This window comes from Carassius auratus, chromosome 9 (assembly GCF_003368295.1).
Source record: "Carassius auratus strain Wakin chromosome 9, ASM336829v1, whole genome shotgun sequence".
In the NCBI taxonomy this organism is placed as follows: domain Eukaryota; kingdom Metazoa; phylum Chordata; class Actinopteri; order Cypriniformes; family Cyprinidae; genus Carassius; species Carassius auratus.
Genome location: NC_039251.1, coordinates 17,206,125 through 17,218,666, shown reverse-complemented (window position 1 = coordinate 17,218,666; position 12,542 = coordinate 17,206,125). Strand labels below are relative to the sequence as shown.

General features: G+C 37.5%; 1 protein-coding gene across 1 annotated transcript in view; it reads right to left on the bottom strand.

Annotated features, from left to right (window-relative positions):
• LOC113108541 (Krueppel-like factor 12) overlaps nucleotides 1-12,168 on the bottom strand; it is a 41,064-nt gene extending 28,896 nt beyond the window's left edge. Inside the window, exon 1 of the mRNA XM_026271724.1 lies at nucleotides 11,848-12,168. The gene's annotated coding sequence lies outside the window, so the exon portion shown is untranslated. The remainder of the gene's footprint in view (nucleotides 1-11,847) is intronic.
• Nucleotides 12,169-12,542: the final 374 nt, after the last annotated feature.

Below are 12,542 nucleotides of genomic sequence, written 5' to 3'. Positions count from 1 at the left end.
TCATGGATTCTAACCCCAATGCTTCCCATACTTCTGTGCGGACTGTATTTCTTGGTAAATTTTTTCTGGCATACTGTGAGTGACTTCAGACTTTCCATTTCATAAGGCACATTTTCCTTGGCAGGCAAGTCTGCCCTATAAGACTTTGGCTGCTTTTAGGACCTTTTTTGATTCGCGCTCTAGAGAGATGTGCTGCTTCAGTACCAGCTGAGTTTGTGGATAAGTAATGCGAGCGTGTGTTCTCCTCCCTGCGCATCCAGACGATAGCGCTTCACCTCAGGGAGCCCACTTTGCCATTTTCCTCTGGCTAAAAACAGCCACACAACAATGCCTGTCATTCATTTGGGCCCCCAACCAAGCAGATTTGCTGTCTTATAGCTCTCTTTATTTTTCTGAGTGTGACAAATGTACTCTGACTCGGAGATGAACAGAAGAAGTGCTGAAAGACATGACCAGATAAACTCCAAAAAATGAGGTCACAAGGGAACGTACTACTCTCGAATGCTCATTTTACAGCCATGTCAATGCAATCGAGATGCACAGAGCATAATCCAGTTCACCCAGAAGAAGCCCTAAAGCCCATCAGCACAGTCAAATGCTGGGGCCAGCTGTCAAAAGACTGTACTGTACATCAATTTTACCCCATTACCCCCATCACTAGGCCTCACACACCTGATAGGAAGTGAGAGACCTTTAACAGAACACTGAGGCTCTTGTAAACACCAGGCCGACTTTCCAAAACACAGGCTGGCGGAAGTACCCATAGTCCAGCATATTGCCCTTGGGCTCTGGCTATTTCTGCACGAGGGAGATCCTGTGTCAATGATCCAGTGAGGATAAGACAGCTCAGCCCATGAGACACTGCCCCAGTCCACACCATTCGCATACAAACGGCTGGACATTTATGATGCATCCAGAGAAGTTATTTTTGTCAGTCAGTTTGTTTAGTATTGAGAAAAAGAATAAAAATCTGATATCAAAATGCCCTGTAAGATTTCAAGTATTTGCATAAAACAACTATTATTCTCAAATCCTTTCCCATTTGACATAATATTATGAGATAAAGTATATCAGTCAGGTTTGTTTACTGATTGGTCAGTGCTATGGGGGTGAAAGGTCATGAGTTGTGAAAAAGGGAATTAAGGAAAGAGGGGACAGAGTCCATTCTTGACACGTGCTTTTTTCAAAAAAAAAGAAAAGAAAAGAAAAACCTTGTTCAGTGGAATCCAAGCTAAGAAAAACATACATCAACTACACAGCTGAACAATACTTGTATCCTGATCAGCTGTCCTTGATCAGCATTTTTCAGCTGAAAAATGTGTGTCAAAGTTTATGAAAACAGAATTAAAGGGCTTAGTATCAGTAAACTATTTTGTTTGAAGTTTCAAGATGTAGAGTGACAGGCTTTAAACTCAGCAAACAGGTTTCTTTACAGCTAAAGCAAAGACATTGTGGTTTTTTTTTTTTTTTTCATTCACGTGGTTTTTCAGCTTCTCGTAAACCTGTCTGGTTTCCTGAGCTTTGGTTCCTCTGCCAAATCTGTCTGACCTCCGACAAATTTCTCATGATTTTCCAACATATCACCCCTGTATACACACATACGTACACTGTATATCCGTCTCACCAAAGTGTTATACTGTTTTAACAGCAACAAAGTTGAAATAGGGCTGGGTATGCTATATAGAATATTCAATATATATTTGCAGTGATTTCATTATGCAACAACTGTAGTTTTTTCATTTCAGTTTCCTTTATTTGGTAGCTAAGTTTCAATGAAATGCAATAAAACATAAAATAGTGGAAATGTTTATATATATATATATATATATATATATATATATATATATATATATATATATATATATATATATATATATATATATTATTATTATTATTATTATTATTATTATTATTATTATTCTTTTTAACTTTTAGTTAATTTACAGTATACTTTTAGTTTTTACATAAAACATTTTTTATCTACTTAATTCAAAGTTTGGAATTCAGAGAAACAACGAAAGATAATTTCTTCAGACCTAAAGTTCGAAACATAGAAATCTGCTGTTACCTACACATTTCTTATCTGCAATGGTTGGCTGCACAAGAGAGGGGCGACCCCGCAGCCACTGCAAGCACACCTCTTCCCTTCCCCCTTTAGATAAAGTGCAGTGGTCTCAGGGGGCGTGCTTTAAAATAGACCTGACACAAAAACCTCAATTGCTCCGAGAGGTATGGAATGGGTGGAGTGGTCACCGCAGAGGGATTTAGCTGGAGAGAGGTGGACTTAAATGCTGATGGTCTGTGCTGGATCAATATGGATTGTGCATGTGTGAATGTGCTGCTCCTACAGTACTTCATATTTTCTCCCTCCAAGCCTTCAGTTTGCACAAGAACTGGAAATCCAACCTCATCTCCAATTCAGAAAAGAAAGCTAATGAACTGCCTCTGACCAGCAATGCCTCACAGCGCTCTCTCTCTCTCCCTCTCTTTTCTCCCTCTCAGAGCATGTCACGTCTGAAGTCTGCAGTTGGTGTACTGCAAAGTGACCAGATTTCCCAAATGAAAACTGGGGACATTTCTGGTTTAGTAGTGGTATTGTTAACACAAGCTGTTAATAATTATTTTTGGTAATTAAAGGTTAAATATGACAAAAAGATTAAAAACATTCAATAAAGATGTAAACTTAAATGACATAATAAAGAAATAGTCCCCAAGAAGTCATAGTTTCATGAAATAATACTAGATGGTTAAAACAGCAGGCAAGTTTTCATAAAATGATTATTATACGTTATTATACAAAACAACACAATCTATAATAATGCAATCTAAAGCTACAAACCCAAAATGATTGTTCATATCTATTGGCCCCTCTTGTTTACAAGATCTATAGCTTTTTGCACAGTATGACTGACAGTCTAAATGCATTTATAGACAGCCTTAGTTTATTTATAAAGGCAAAACTTTATATAAACTAAATATATGGTTATGTAAATATATTTTTTTTATAAAGTAAAAAAAAGATAAACAGGGATATTTCTGACGACTGCTACAGCCTGGACAGGACAGCAAAAACGGGGTCTGTCCACAAAAAAACGAGGACGCCTGGTCCCCCTAGAGTGCTGCTGAACTGTGACCACAGAAGTGAAAAATCAAACATCTGTTTTTTTATTGCGACGGGTCATTGTGACTAATAAGTCATGTAGTGGTAATGTCACATTGATTCACATGACATTAATCCACTTTTAATGAACCCAGCCCATTCTAATCAGTCTTGTCACTGACATTTATCCAATGACAGTCAGTAATGTCACTGCTATACAAAAATCCCTCCACTGTCTAAAAGAATACAAAGTGTTACTCTTTAACAATTACTCTTAAAAGCTCTGTTGGCTTATAGGAAAAGCCATTTAATTCCCTGGATATTATTTAAATGTAAAAATAAACAAACGAACATAACGATTAGTAACGCACATCCTGTTTGTCATCTAACCACAATTGCTTGTGATGTGATTGACAGTTGAGGATAATGCCCCACCTCTCAAATCTTACGCCTGCTAAGAAAGTGCTCACAGCTGTCCACAGCATTCAAGTAAATCCATTTAAAAGGTGTCCAAAGCTAACTTTCAAGGGCCATATGCGTCCGTACCAGCTGTGGACCGCAGGGTAGCTCTGTTTGCTGGAAAGGTAGAAGTTCCATCCAAAGAAAACATCACACACGGATGAGCAAACAACAATACTGTTTCACACTCGAGCTGTGAACTGTCAGATGCTTAGGGCAAATATTCACCTTTATGCTTTAACAGTGAAGTGTGATTCACTCAAGTAAATCCTTATAAAAAGCACATACATATTATATACACTACTGTTGTTTGAGGTTGGTAAGATTTTTTAATATTTCTGAAAGTCAAGAGACTGCATTTACGTGAAAAAACATACAGTGCAGTCAAAAAAGTATTACTGTGGAATATTATTACAGTTTAAAATTATTTTATTTCAAACTACCATTTTCTATTTTAATAGGTTTTCAAATGTAATATGCAAAATGTAATTTACTCATGGGTTGACGAAGTTGAATTTCTTTATGAATTTTCTTTATTTCTATTAATCAGAGATTTTCTTAACATCAATGTTGAAAACATTTGTGCTGCTCAGGATTTTGTGGAATATTTTATATATTTTTCAGGATTCTTTGAAGAATACAAAGTTCAAAAAAGGCATTAATTTGAAATACAAATATTTTGTAACATTATACATGTCTTTACTGTCAATTTTGACCAATTGAATATTCGTTCTAAACAAAAGTACACTCTTAAAAATAAAGGTGCTTCCCGAAGCCATAAGAAAGAACCTTTTTGCCTAAATGGTTCCATAAAGAACCTTTAACATCTGAATGACCTTTCTGTTTCACAAAATGTTCTTGTTTTCTTTAGAATCGCTGTGAAGAACCTTTTAAGCGCCTTTATTCAGCTTTGAAAGTCAGCTTTGATTGTTCCTAATAAACTGTTTAACTACACTCGCAAGTGAATATTAAATTATGTTGTGGGATAATAAGAATATATTCTAAATAAACTACAAACATAAAATTTTATACATTTATTTTATCTTCACATTCTTTCTTGTAACTCCTCCCTCTCAGTCACACACCTGACTGAACGGCTCATTATGCAGCTCATTATGCAGCTCATTATGCAGCTCATTATGCAGGCCTTTGTCTTCTCAGGTCTAAATCACAGTGATATTCATCATAGTTGACGACTACTTGCATATGACTTTTACCAACAAAAAGCGTCTCAGAAAATTTAAATCAATATATTGTTTTCTGTGAGTGAGTAAACAAGATGATTTTCACATAATTTAGAAAGAAAAATTCTAGGCTACAAGCTCCAGTTCTCAAAAGTCCCGGGAACCAATGTTCTGTATGTGTTTTATGGCCTTACTGAAGTGATTTAACATTTTTAGTTTGCCCTAACCATGCATAAAAAAAAAAATTCTCAAAAAAACAATCATGTACATACATGCTACTTACATATTATTATAGCCCAGTTTGTGCTGATTACAGTGAGATTAGACTTGAGCCATTTAGATGTGTATAAGAAACTGAAAAAAGCACAAATATCAGGGCATGAAAAAAAAACTTCTCCAGGCCCCAAAAATACCCTTATACCTCAGAGGGTTAAGAGTGTATTCATTTTCTTAAATAAAAATCTTAATGACCACAAGCTTTTAACTGGCAATGTTTTTTTAATTAGTATGATAAAAATTAAGCTTATACGTTTAGTTGAGTGGTGTGTTTGACCAGCCAATATCGCTCATGCAGCTAAATTGACAATTAGTCATATGTGCTATTATGTTTGTTTCTAAGCTTGTGCTGAACCCAGTAAGCAACCACCCAAAGCATCTTAAGAAGCGAATTGCCTTTGTAACCGCATAACAACACTGGTTAGCTTAGGAGTCTTGTTATACCACCTGCTGTCGTAACGGGACTAGTGATTTTCTGTAAACAATAGCAATTCAATGGAGCTCTTAAATGCCACTCGCTGTTACACAACCGCCATCATCGCCATAAGGAGATCGGCGAAGGGGCTTTCATTCATAGTCATTCTACTGGTCGCTGAACATCACATGGAAATAAGAGCAGTCGTACTATGTTTAGCAGCGTGGGTTATACAATGTAGTGAGTCTGTTAAGTGTGTTTGCGGAGGTGGATGGGAGGAGGGCTGGAGGTCTGTGGGTGGAGGTGGTGGAGCGCATTATGATCAGTACAATAACCCACTCCTCATGTCTTGGGGGACGGCTGCATCCTCCAGCCTTAATGGTGAAGAGGTTCTTTTCAATGCCTTGCGCTCTGGCCCACTCCCCCTCCCCCTACACACATAAACACACACATTCAGATCACCAACTTACTACCTTATACTTTGTAACTAAACAACTAAAGAATTTGAATAAGTTCGATATGAACAGGATGGAGCTACACAGAAATCTCACTTGCGTAAACCCAGATTCACAATTTCAGAACGTGCATATTTACATAGCTCACATCCTCTTGTAGTACCTCCTACACATGCTCTCTGATTAAGCAATGGCATTTATGCCAAACAAGAACACACACTATCACAACACACACAAACACACACACACACAAAGCGAGGCACGCACTCATCTCGCACGTTCTGTTTTTCTCTGCAAATCTATAACCAGCGCTCTTGCCACATTGAGTAAAACAGCAACTTCAGAGCAAAAATTCAGAGTTCAACTCACTGGAACATTAAGTTATACTGGAAGACCTTGTGAGGGTATTTTTAACCTGAAATTTGACCCATTCCGGCACCCATATCCCCACTTAATTGAATAAGCAGCTGGGTTTATGTTCATGCTTCATATGCAGCATCTGCTTTTCAATTTGCCTTTCCAGGTGGTTTTTTTTTTGTTTGTTTTTTTGCTAATATCCGGATTTAGGGGCCAGGTATTAGGGGTGTGAGCATAAACAGATAATAGAATAGAATAGAATAGAATAGAATAGAATATTAATAATGTAAGAAAAATGTAAAGTGTAAAATGGCCTAAAATTGGTTGTGATAGATAGATAGATAGATAGATAGATAGATAGATAGATAGATAGATAGATAGATAGATAGATAGATAGATAGATAGATAGATAGATAGAATTAGTCTCAGATTGTACATTTCTTTGAGTTTATATAAAAGAAAAATGGCCAAAATAAGTTATCTAAATAAAGAAAGTTAGAAATACTCATGGTAATCTCAGAGTCTATATTTTCTTACATATATAAAAATATAAAATAAGAAATCAAATCAAATCAAATCCCATTCTGGCACCCATAGCCTCACTTAATAGAATAAGCAGCTGGGTTTATGTTCATGCTTCACGTGCAGCATCTGTTCTTCAGTTTACTTTTCCAAGTTTTCTGCTAATATCCAGCATTAGACGCCAGGTATGTGTTCAAGCAAGTCGCCTGAGGGAAGTTATACCATGACATGGACTTGAGTGTGAGTCTCTCAAAGCTGAACCATTCATGCTGTGCTTTGCTTTTGGATCGTAATTGACTCCATATGTTGTTTGCATGACAACTGCTAACAAAGTTCATGCATATCTCAGAACATCCTACCGATGGTTTCAGAGTCCCCTGACTGACCAATTAAAATAAACAATAGTCAGAGCAAATCCTTAATGCATTGTTATTCTTTGAGGGATTATACTGAATCTATTTTTTCCATTAAGTTCCCAAAAGTCATCTCAGGTTAAGGGACAGCAGCTAGGTGCGCTAACGGTGTTGTCATGACGACAGGCAGAGAACAGTATATAGATAGAGTACGGCGCAGGTCTGGTCGTCTTTGATTTCTCTTATTGTCAGGCAGAGCCATAACATGTCTAATTACTAAAAATGAAATACATCACTACAGATATTCATATAAAGACTGTTCTGAATATTACACATGACCGAAATAAAAAGTGTGATCCAGAGTTACTGACACTGGATAGTGACAGATGTCGTGAATCATTTGTGTACTTGAAGCAGATGCAGAATTCCACGTCTTGCTTTCTGTGTTCAACAATCATCCTCCCCCCCTCACCACACACAGCTTCAGTAAACACACCAGGGCTGGACACCAGGGTCAAGGGTTGAACACACCAGAGGACACGCACTAGAACATTTTGTCAGCTTAGCAAAATGTTGAAATAAGGAGGAAGAGAGAGATCATCAGACCCACATAGTTACCCATAATTCTTTCTTTCCCCTACTCTTCTGTTGGGTAGTTTTTGCATGGGTGCTATACTCACAGACATTGTTGAAGAATGACTGGATCATCTCAGATTGTCCCTTTTCTTAGAAGCATACAGAGAATGGAAATTGTTAAATAAATAAATAAATGAATAAATTTGTGATCACAATATCAAATTGTCCCTTTTCTTTGAAACATATCAACAAGAAGATTGTTTAATCATGCAAATTTATATAAATTAAATTATGTAAATAAAAAAAATATTAAATATTTACATCCTTTTTGTTTATTTATTTTTTTATATTATTTATTTATGGAACAATTTAAGGCCATTTTCTGTTTGTTGTTTCTCAGAAGAAAAAAATATATATTTTCTTAGAAAAATCAAATGGAAATGGTCTGAAATTGTTAAATAAATAAATAAATACTAAAGACAATCTTAAACTGTACCCTTTTTTAGAGCAAACATCAAACAGAACATGACTAATTACAAAAAGAAATTATAAAGAAATGCATGATCATAATAATCACAAATAGACCCCCTTTTTAATAACATACTGTACATCAAATTTAAAAAAGAACTGAATCTTTTAAATAGACAGGAATATTGTATGGTCTCTCTGGACACCATTCTTATGGTGTAAAATAAAATACAATAAAATAAAATAAAACTTGTAATACCAGACGGTCCTTTTATACAGCATACATTAGATGGAAAGCAGGTGAGCATACTCAGTAGTGGCATCCATATACCTCCTGTGTGACCAATCAATCAAAACATTCCTTTCTGAGTTTGCAAACATTTGTGAGTCATTATTCAATTGAAGGACACACTCGGTCTCTGTCACATGCTTCAGTTTACTCACTGATATGCATGGAGCCAGGCTCAGCGCACATACATTTTTTATGTCATGATACAAAAAGGAATGACAAATTATTTTTCATACCAAGCACCACAGAAATCGTTCAGTTTAGTCTGGCTGTACAGAACACACACCTGGATCCATCAGTGCAGTGAAGGGTAGAATTAAAACGACACGCCCTCTGTGCGGCTAGACAGGACCGGTGACAGACCCAACATTATCTCAACATGTCCACACTCTGAATGTGCTGTGCTTCACTCTTTAGCTGTTTTAGCTAAAGTGGGATTGAGGGCAAAGCTGAGCATTTGATCAGCTGGAGCCGACAGCTATGTAGACCACAGGGGCATTCCTGGGTCTCCTGGGTTGAGCCTGGGACAGATGAGGCCGTTTTGGGACTGAATCCAACCCACTTCCTGGGCTGAAGCTCTGGGGGTATCTTTTGAGGGTTTTCCAGATAATCCCTTCAGCAAGGTGTCCAGTCTCAAGCGAGACCCATCAATAATTCTATCCCCAGCCCACCTGTGTGAAGCTCCTCCAAGCAGAAAGAGGCTAACCTTTAATTCCCCATCCACATGGCCAGCAGGACACGTAAAGCAGAAGTGAAAAGCAGATATGCTCTACTGTGATTATTGGGTCCCATTATTGAGCCCTCTATCTGGCTGATTGCTATCTGGGAACCACAGATAAAATCCTCCAATACTCTTCTGATAGGGGCCACAGAGTCAAACAAATATACTTCACGAAGTCGATGAATCAAATGAAATGTTGGATTTTTATCAGTGTGTCTCTAACATCCTTTTAAATACAGGAGGTATGCAACATTCAAAAGTTTGGGGTTGGTAAAATGTCAATGTTTTTTAATTAAGTTTCTTATGCTGACCAAGTCTGCATTTCTATTAGCAAAAAACTCAGAGTCATATTGTGAAATATATTTTAATATATTTTAAAATGTAATTAATTCCTGTGATGGAAAAGCTGGATTTTCAGCAGCCATTACTTCAGCCTTTTGTGTCACATGATCCTTCGGAAATCATTGTAATATTCTGATTTGGTGCTCAAAAACATTCATTTTTATTATCAATGTTGAAAACAAATATTTATTTAATAATATCTGTCTTTAAATGCACAGTATCTGAAGTATACTTGTAAAAGTTACACTTTAGCACAATCAAGTATACTTCAGCACATCTTCAGTTGGACTTCAACATTATTTTCACACAATTAAAGTGCATTAAGCACAAAATTAGTTGTTCTAGCAGACTTTAAGTAGGCTATTCCAGTTTATTATGCCTAAAGTACAATTGCAGGGTAATTATTATAAATATGTAAATTAATTTTGTAGTATATTTAGCATGAAATAAATTAATTTCATATATATTATAGCATATTTATTTTTCACTATGTTACATTTTAAACGAACACTTATAAATCTTTTGTGATATTATAAATGCCTTTCTGCCTTTTGATCAATTCAAGAAAAGTATTAATTTATTTAAAACAACAACAACAACAACAACATGGATTTGATAAAAAAAAATCTATTAAATGCATTCAAAAGAGATTTCTATCTAAATATAAAATTAAAATCAATTCAATTTGAACATGCTAAAACTGATCCAACTAATTGCATTACGAAAATGTAGGTTCTGCCTGTCTGTGCAAAACTCTCCGCCACAATGCTAGGGTGTTCTGGGTGGTTGCCAGGGCTTTGGTCGTGGTTGCTAAGGATGTTCTGACTGGCTTGTAGCATGTTGCTATGCAGTTGCTAAGGTGTTCTAAGTGGTTGCTAGGTGGTTACTTACTGACCCAACACGAGAGACCACCTCAAAGACACACTCCATCAAAGAGCCTCTATTCAGTGTGAATCTAAGGGCTTTTTTTCCACCCGTTTTTTAGTCCGCCAGGTGAAAATCGTAAATCTGATCACTTCTACAGAGTACAACTCTGCCGAACAAGTCACTCAATTTGAGGCATCACTCAAATGCCCAACCATAAAAATGAGGAATAATAACAGGAACTGTTGCCTACCGAGCACCACTAAATGCCAATTGTGGTCACCATGACCTACAGTATCAGTAGCAATAGTATCATTTACTAGTGTTTTGGACAACACATACACTCACTTTAGCAAGGGTCTAAACTGCATTAAGAGCATTAAATAACCTCATCTCTGGCAGAATAGCCTTGAGTAACAGTGCCTGCCTCACAGTTTAAGGCTAAGTGACCAACATTTGCACTGTGTAGAGTCACACACATCAGAACATAGTTACCATATCAGAGTACACACACACACACACACACACACACATAGGGTATCCTACCTCCACCCACAATTACACACACACACACAAATGCACATCGACCTCCACACCACCCTCTCTCTGCGAACAAATGCCTTTGCTGTCAGTTGCAGCCAGGTCTGCCGTAATTGAAAAGAACAGCCACGGGCCAGCCCACAGACAAGGTGCACCAAGCCAGGAGCCCGTCACTGACAGCCAGCCATCAATACCAATGACTGTTCCTTGAGGAGCAGATGACATCCACGACACCACCCATGCAACACCCCGGCGCACACATACAAACGCTTGTCTCCCGCCCCCTCGCTGTCCTTCCTCCGCCACTTGAGTCTCTGATTCCTACCCCAGTTTGTCACCACAGTTACTCCACTCACTGGGAAGCCTGTCATCGCTTCTGAGATGCACGTGCCATCGGCAAACGCATGCATACACGCTCGCACTCACTTACGCTCATGCATGCATGCCAAACGAGGGGGATCAAACTTTTTCGAGAGTGGAACAGTGGCTGCTTAGAGACCTCTGACTCCCTTCTCTCCCACACACTTTTCTCAGATTGTGTCAATATTTAACCCAGAAAAAAACAAACATTTTGCCTCTTTAAAAAACTAAATCTTACTAAATAATCCAACACATACTTTGTGAACTCTGTTGAGACACTTCAAACCACTTTATGGAAGATTCTATTGTGGATAGCACTTAATAGAGATTGAAAACTGAAGAAAAAAAAACTATGCCATCACGCTTTTATTTCATATCTTTAGCCACCTGCATTGTGCAACTGTTATAGAAGGCTGGACAGCATCAGACTTGTCATTTTGCATAAGACTACAGTGACAGCTGAACAAGATGCGCAGAGCAGAGACAAACAAGCAAGACAGAGGCATTCAAAGAAGAAAATGAAAATGAGCAGTGAGAAAAGAAGAAAGAAGACAAAATACACAGACCTGACCAGGAGCTGAAGAGCGACAGAAACTGTCTTCCTTATACAGTCCTCTCTGTCTGTCTCTCTGTGTGTGTGTATATGTGTGTGTGACTCCCTCCCCTCTCAGCTCCTCTCAGCTGCTCAGGGCAGTTCTCAGGAAATGAATGGGAGCTCACAGAGAACTGTTGTACTTGCAAATGACTTACCACGGTCACATGATCCGCTAAATGTAGGGTGGGCCGGTGGGTGGAGGCTTCATAAGCAAGAGAAGACAATATACTCTAAGCTTTAACAGCATGCATCGAATTACACGGGGCCCCTCGTGGGAGGTTTCCGACATGTCTCTGAGCCCAGGCAGCAGAGAAACGCTAGAGTACCTCCCCATTTAAAGGGGAAGAGAGAAAAAGAGAGAGAGATGGGGAGACGGAGGGAGAGAGAAGAGAGTAGGTATATTTCCTCACAAAAAGTGCCCTACTTTATATAAGTTTGAATCTGACAATTAAAAAAAAGTTAAAAGAGGAAAGAATGTAAACATTTTTGTTAATTAAATACATTTAAGTAAATAATTTATAATATAAATGTAACTGTATTACAGTCTTAAATTTAAAGCCTAAATTCAAGTTTTCTTTTTGGCAATTAAGAGCAAAAATTTGATTTTGATGTACTGTAATATTTATCCCAGATTGAAAACATATCAAAATTTGAGTTTATTATCCT